We start from the raw sequence: 6,000 nt of genomic DNA, 5'->3' as shown, positions 1-6,000 counted from the left end.
TTTTTTGTACATCTTGATATTTTCCATAAGCTTACCAGGTTTCAGACTCATAGATGAAACACAGAGCAGGGGCTGTTGTTTTGAAATTTTGTAGGGGGCGCTGTGGAGCAATTTCGCGCTATTCAATGAAAATGATCACATGACAACAAAGCCTTCATCCATTTGGAGGTGTGGGCCAAATTTCAAGCCTCTATAAACTTGCAAGCCCCTCAAAAGCCACTTCATCTTTCATGTTGAACAGCGTTGCCACCAGGGTGCGCCGTTCAGTTTAAAGTCACAATTTTTGCACTGAAGCATCACGAGGGACTGATGTTGATATTCACCGCTTTTGAGGTGGCCACGATGAACCTGTGAAAATCAGTACAACAAAATTAAAGCCATGACATTTCCTGTTGCCACTAGGTGGCGCTGTACGTATTCCCGACAATGGGCACATCAATCTGTTCAGGGCGGGTCTGACATCATGCCTGTAAAGTCTGGTACTGAACAGACTGGATTTCATTGAGTTATACTAATTTGTTTCTTCATGGCGTGACATCAAAGTTCGCCATGCTGCTGGGGTCACACCCTTTTGCGAAAACTCACAGTTTTCACTGTAACCCAAGACCAACTCCTTAAGGCTTTCCTGGAGAAATTTGAAGCTGCAGGTGTCACCCATCACTATACTGTACCCCAAAGTGTAAAACATGACATTTCCTGTTCCCACTAGGTGGCGCTGTCCCTGGTGTCAAATATGGCAGTTGAAATATGTTCAGGGGTGGAGCCTTATCATATGTGTTCACTTTGGTCAAGGTCAGAAAATGTATGACAAAATGAGAGGCAATAAGATTTTCATGGCGAGTCATCGAAATTCGCCATGGCGCCACGGCCTCATAGTATTGTGAAAACTCAAAAGCTCCGCAATTTAACATGGCCCAGGTGTGTAGTTGACACTGACCAAAGATGAAGCTTATACAACCAAATCCCAAGGAGGAGTTCGCAAAAGTTCGAGGCATGGAAATGGCAAAATTAGAGCCAAAATGTCACCTTCTCTTCCAAATGGCGGACTTCCTGTTGGGTTTGCATCAATGGGCCTATAGACTTTTTTGTTCGACTCGGCATGATACACATGTGTGCCAAATTTCATACATGTAGCTGAAACGATGTGGTCGTAGGGCTGCATTTAACAAGGCATAGGTGGCGCTGTAGAGCCATTTCCCAGTGCTCATATGTAAAACCATTAAAATACAAAATTTTTCACCAGACCTGGCATGTGTGCAAAATTTCATGAGTTTTTGAGCATGTTTAGGCCCTCAAAAAGGCCCTTGTTTTGCCTGAATAATAATAATAATAATAATTAAAGCTGCAAGCAGCGTTATGAGGGCCCTCGCACCCCGGCGTGTCGAGCCACACCCAACACCTAAAACCAGCACGTCCGATCTGATGTCACATTGATGGAATTCATGCATTTAACCAACAGCTAACCTTTCATCTCATTCAATCATGATTATAGTCGTCCCACTAGGTGGCGCTCTAACCATTAATGACAAATGGCATAACAAACATTTCCGAGCTTGAGTCTCATCATGTCTGCGACCTTTGGGAGAGATTGGACATTGTGTTTTTGAGTGACAGCAGATTACTGCTTTTTGGCGAGTGATTCAAACTCCACGTGGCGCCATGACCATCCCGTTTCCCTGAACGTAAAAAGCTTCGCAATTTAACATCACAAAGGTCTTTAGATTCCACAAACTTCAGATCGGTCCAATCTGATGAAATCCCTTGGAGGAGTTCGTCAAAGTATGAAGCCTGAAAAGAGGGGAAAATGTCGCCAAAATTACACATTAATTTTAAAATGGCTGACTTCCTGTTGGATTTGGGATATTGCTCCAAGAGACTTTTTTGTACATCTTGATATCTCCTATAAGCTTACCAGGTTTCAGACTCATAGATAAAACACAGAGCTGGGGCTGATGTTTTGAAATTTTGTAGGGGGCGCTGTGGAGTTATTTTGCGCTATTCAATGAAAATGATCACATAACAACAAAGCCTTAAGCACATTGGAGGTGTGCGCCAAATTTCAAGACTTTTTAAACTTTCCAAGCCCCTCAAAAGCCACTTCATTTTTCATGGTGAACAGCGTTGCCACCAGGGTGCGCCGTTCAGTTTAAAGTCACAATTTTCGCACTGCAGCATCATGAAGGACTGATGGTGATATTCACCGCTTTTGAGGTGGCCACGATGAACCTGTGAAAATCAGTACAACAAAGTGTAAGACATGAGATTTCCTGTTCCCACTAGGTGGCGCTCTTCATATTCCTGACAATGGGCACATCAATCTGTTCAGGGCGGGTCTGACATCATGCCTGTAAAGTCTGGTACTAATCAGACTGGATTTCATGGAGTTATACTAATTTGTTTCTTCATGGCGAGATATCAAAGTTCGCCATGCTGCTGGGGTCACACCCTTTCCTGAAAAGTCACAGTTTTCACTGTACCCCAAGACCAACTCCTTACGCCTTTCCTGGAGAAATTTGAGGCTGCAGATGTCACCCATCACTATACTGTACCCCAAAGTGTAAAACATGACATTTCCTGTTCCCACTAGGTGGCGCTGTCCTTGATGTGAAATATGGCAGTTGAAATATGTTCAGGGGTGGAGCCTTATCATATGTGTGCTCTTTGGTCCAGATCGGAACATGTATGACAAAATGAGAGGCAATAAGATTTTCATGGCGAGTCATCGAAATTCGCCATGGCGCCACGGCCTCATGGTATTGTGAAAACTCAAAAGCTCCGCAATTTAACATGGCATAAGGGTGTAGTTGGCACTGACCAAATATGAAGGTTATGAAATCAAACCCCAAGGAGGAGTTCGTCAAAGTTCGAGGCATGGAAATGGTAAAATCAGAGCTAAAATGTCACCTTCAATCCAAAATGGCGGACTTCCTGTTGGGTTTAGGACATTGCCATAATAGACTTTTTTGTTCGACTCTGAACATTATATAGGTGTACCGACTTTCAAACATGTAGGTCATACCCATACCGGGGGCTCGCGTTTTTCATTTTTCTAGGTGGCGCTACTGAGCTAATTTTCCCTGGCCATGTCTGAGAACATTAAAATACGTAAATTTTCACCAGACCTGACGCGTGTGCAAAATTTCATGAGTTTTCGAGCATGTTTAGGCCCTCAAACGGCCAATTCATTTGCCGAAATAATAATAATAATAATAATAATTAAAGCTGCAAGCAGCGTTATGAGGGCCCTCGCACCCCCGGCACGTCGAGCCACTGCCAACACCTCAAACCGGCACGTCCGATGTGATGTCACATTGATGGATTTCATGCTTTTAATCACCAGCTAACATTTCATCTTATTCAACCAGGATTATAGTCATGCCACTAGGTGGCGCTCTAACCATTATTGACAAATAGCATAACAAACATTTCCAAGCTCGAGTCTCATCACACCTGCGACCTTTGGGAGAGATTGGACATTGTGTTTTTTAGTGACAACAGATTACTGCTTTTTGCGAGTGATTGAAACTCTACGTGCCGCCATGACCACCCCGTTTCCCTGAACGGAAAAAGCTTCGCAATTTAACATCACAAAGGTCTTTAGATTCTACACACTGAAGAATGCTTCAATATGATGAAATCCCTTGGAGGAGTTCGTCAAAGTATGAGGCCTGAAAAGGGGGGAAAATGTCATCAAAATTACACATTAATTTTAAAATGGCTGACTTCCTGTTGGATTTGGGATATTGCTCCAAGAGACTTTTTTGTACATCTTGATATCTTACACAAGCTTACCAAGTGTCAGACTCATAGATGAAACACAGAGCAGGGGCTGATGTTTTGAAATATTGTAGGGGGCGCTGTGGAGCCATTTTGCGCTATTCAAGGAAAATGGTTACATAACAACAATGCCTTCATCCATTTGGAGGTGTGTGCCAAATTTCAAGCCTCTATAAACTTTCCAAGCCCCTCAAAAGCCACTTCATCTTTCATGATGAACCGCGTTGCCACCAGGGTGCGCCGTTCAGTTTAAAGTCACAATTTTTGCACTGAAGCATCACGAGGGACTGATGGTGATATTCACCGCTTTTGAGGTGGCCACGATCAACCTGTGAAAATCAGTACAACAAAGTTAAAGCCATGACATTTCCTGTTGGCACTAGGTGGCGCTGTCCGTATTTCCGACAATGGGCATATCAATCTGTTCAGGGCGGGTCTGACATCATGCCTGTAAAGTCTGGTACTGATCAGACTGGATTTCATTGAGTTATACTAATTTGTTTCTTCATGGCGTGACATCAAAGTTCGCCATGCTGCTGGGGTCACACCCTTTCGTGAAAAGTCACAGTTTTCACTGTAACCCAAGACCAACTCCTTAAGGCTTTCCTGGAGAAATTTGAGGCTGCAGATGTCACCCATCACAATACTGTACCCCAAAGTGTAAAACATGACATTTCCTGTTCCCACTAGGTGGCGCTGTCCCTGGTGTCAAATATGGCAGTTGAAATATGTTCAGGGGTGGAGCCTTATCATATGTGTTCACTTTGGTCAAGGTCAGAAAATGTATGACAAAATGAGAGGCAATAAGATTTTCATGGCGAGTCATCGAAATTCGCCATGGCGCCACGGCCTCATAGTATTGTGAAAACTCAAAAGCTCCGCAATTTAACATGGCACAAGGGTGTAGTTGACACTGTCCAAATTTGAAGCTTATACGCCCAAATCCCAAGGAGGAGTTCGAAAAAGTTCGAGGCATGGAAATGGCAAAATTAGAGCCAAAATGTCACCTTCTCTTCCAAATGGCGGACTTCCTGTTGGGTTTGCGTCAATGGGCCCACAGACTTTTTTGTTCGTCTTGGCATGATACACATGTGTGCCAAATTTCATACATGTAGCTCAAACGATGTGGTCGTAGGGCTGCATTTAACAAGGCATAGGTGGCGCTGTAGAGCCATTTCCCAGTGCTCATATGTAAAACCATTAAAATACAAAATTTTTCACCAGACCTGGCATGTGTGCAAAATTTCATGAGTTTTTGAGCATGTTTAGGCCCTCAAAAAGGCCCTTGTTTGGGGTGAATAATAATAATAATAATAATAAGAAACGGAGCAGATACAATAGGGCCTTCGCACTCTCAGTGCTCGGGCCCTAATTAAAGCTGCAAGCAGCGTTATGAGGGCCCTCGCACCCCCGGCGTGTCGAGCCATGCCCAACACCTGAAACCAGCACGTCCGATCTGATGTCACATTGATGGAATTCATGCATTTAACCACCAGTTAACATTTCATTTGGTTCAACCATGAGTATAGTCGTCCCACTAGGTGGCGCTCTAACCATTATAGACAAAGGGCATAACAAACATTTCCGAGCTTGAGTCTCATCACGCCTGCGACCTTTGGGAGAGATTGGACTTTGTGTCTTTGAGTGACAGCATATTACTGCTTTTTGGCGAGTGATTGAAACTCCACGTGCCGCCATGACCACCCCGTTTCCTTGAACGTAAAAAGCTTCGCAATTTAACATCACAAAGGTCTTTAGATTCCACACACTGGAGAATGGTTCAATATGATGAAATCCCTTGGAGGAGTTCGTCAAAGTATGAAGCCTGAAAAGAGGGGAAAATGTCGCCAAAATTACACATTAATTTTAAAATGGCTGACTTCCTGTTGGATTTGGGATATTGCTCCAAGAGACTTTTTTGTACATCTTGATATTTTCCATAAGCTTACCAGGTTTCAGACTCATAGATGAAACACAGAGCTGGGGCTGATGTTTTGAAATTTTGTAGGGGGCGCTGTGGAGCAATTTCGCGCTATTCAATGAAAATGATCACATGACAACAAAGCCTACATCCATTTGGAGGTGTGTGCCAAATTTCAAGCCTCTATAAACTTGCCAAGACCCTCAAAAGCCACTTCATCTTTCATGTTTAACAGCGTTGCCACCAGGGTGCGCCGTTCAGTTTAAACTCACAATTTTTGCACTGAAGCATCACGAGGGACT

The sequence above is a fragment of the Aulonocara stuartgranti genome (assembly GCF_965226115.1).
Source record: "Aulonocara stuartgranti genome assembly, chromosome: 15".
NCBI classification, from domain to species: domain Eukaryota; kingdom Metazoa; phylum Chordata; class Actinopteri; order Cichliformes; family Cichlidae; genus Aulonocara; species Aulonocara stuartgranti.
This window is presented reverse-complemented; position numbering follows the sequence as displayed.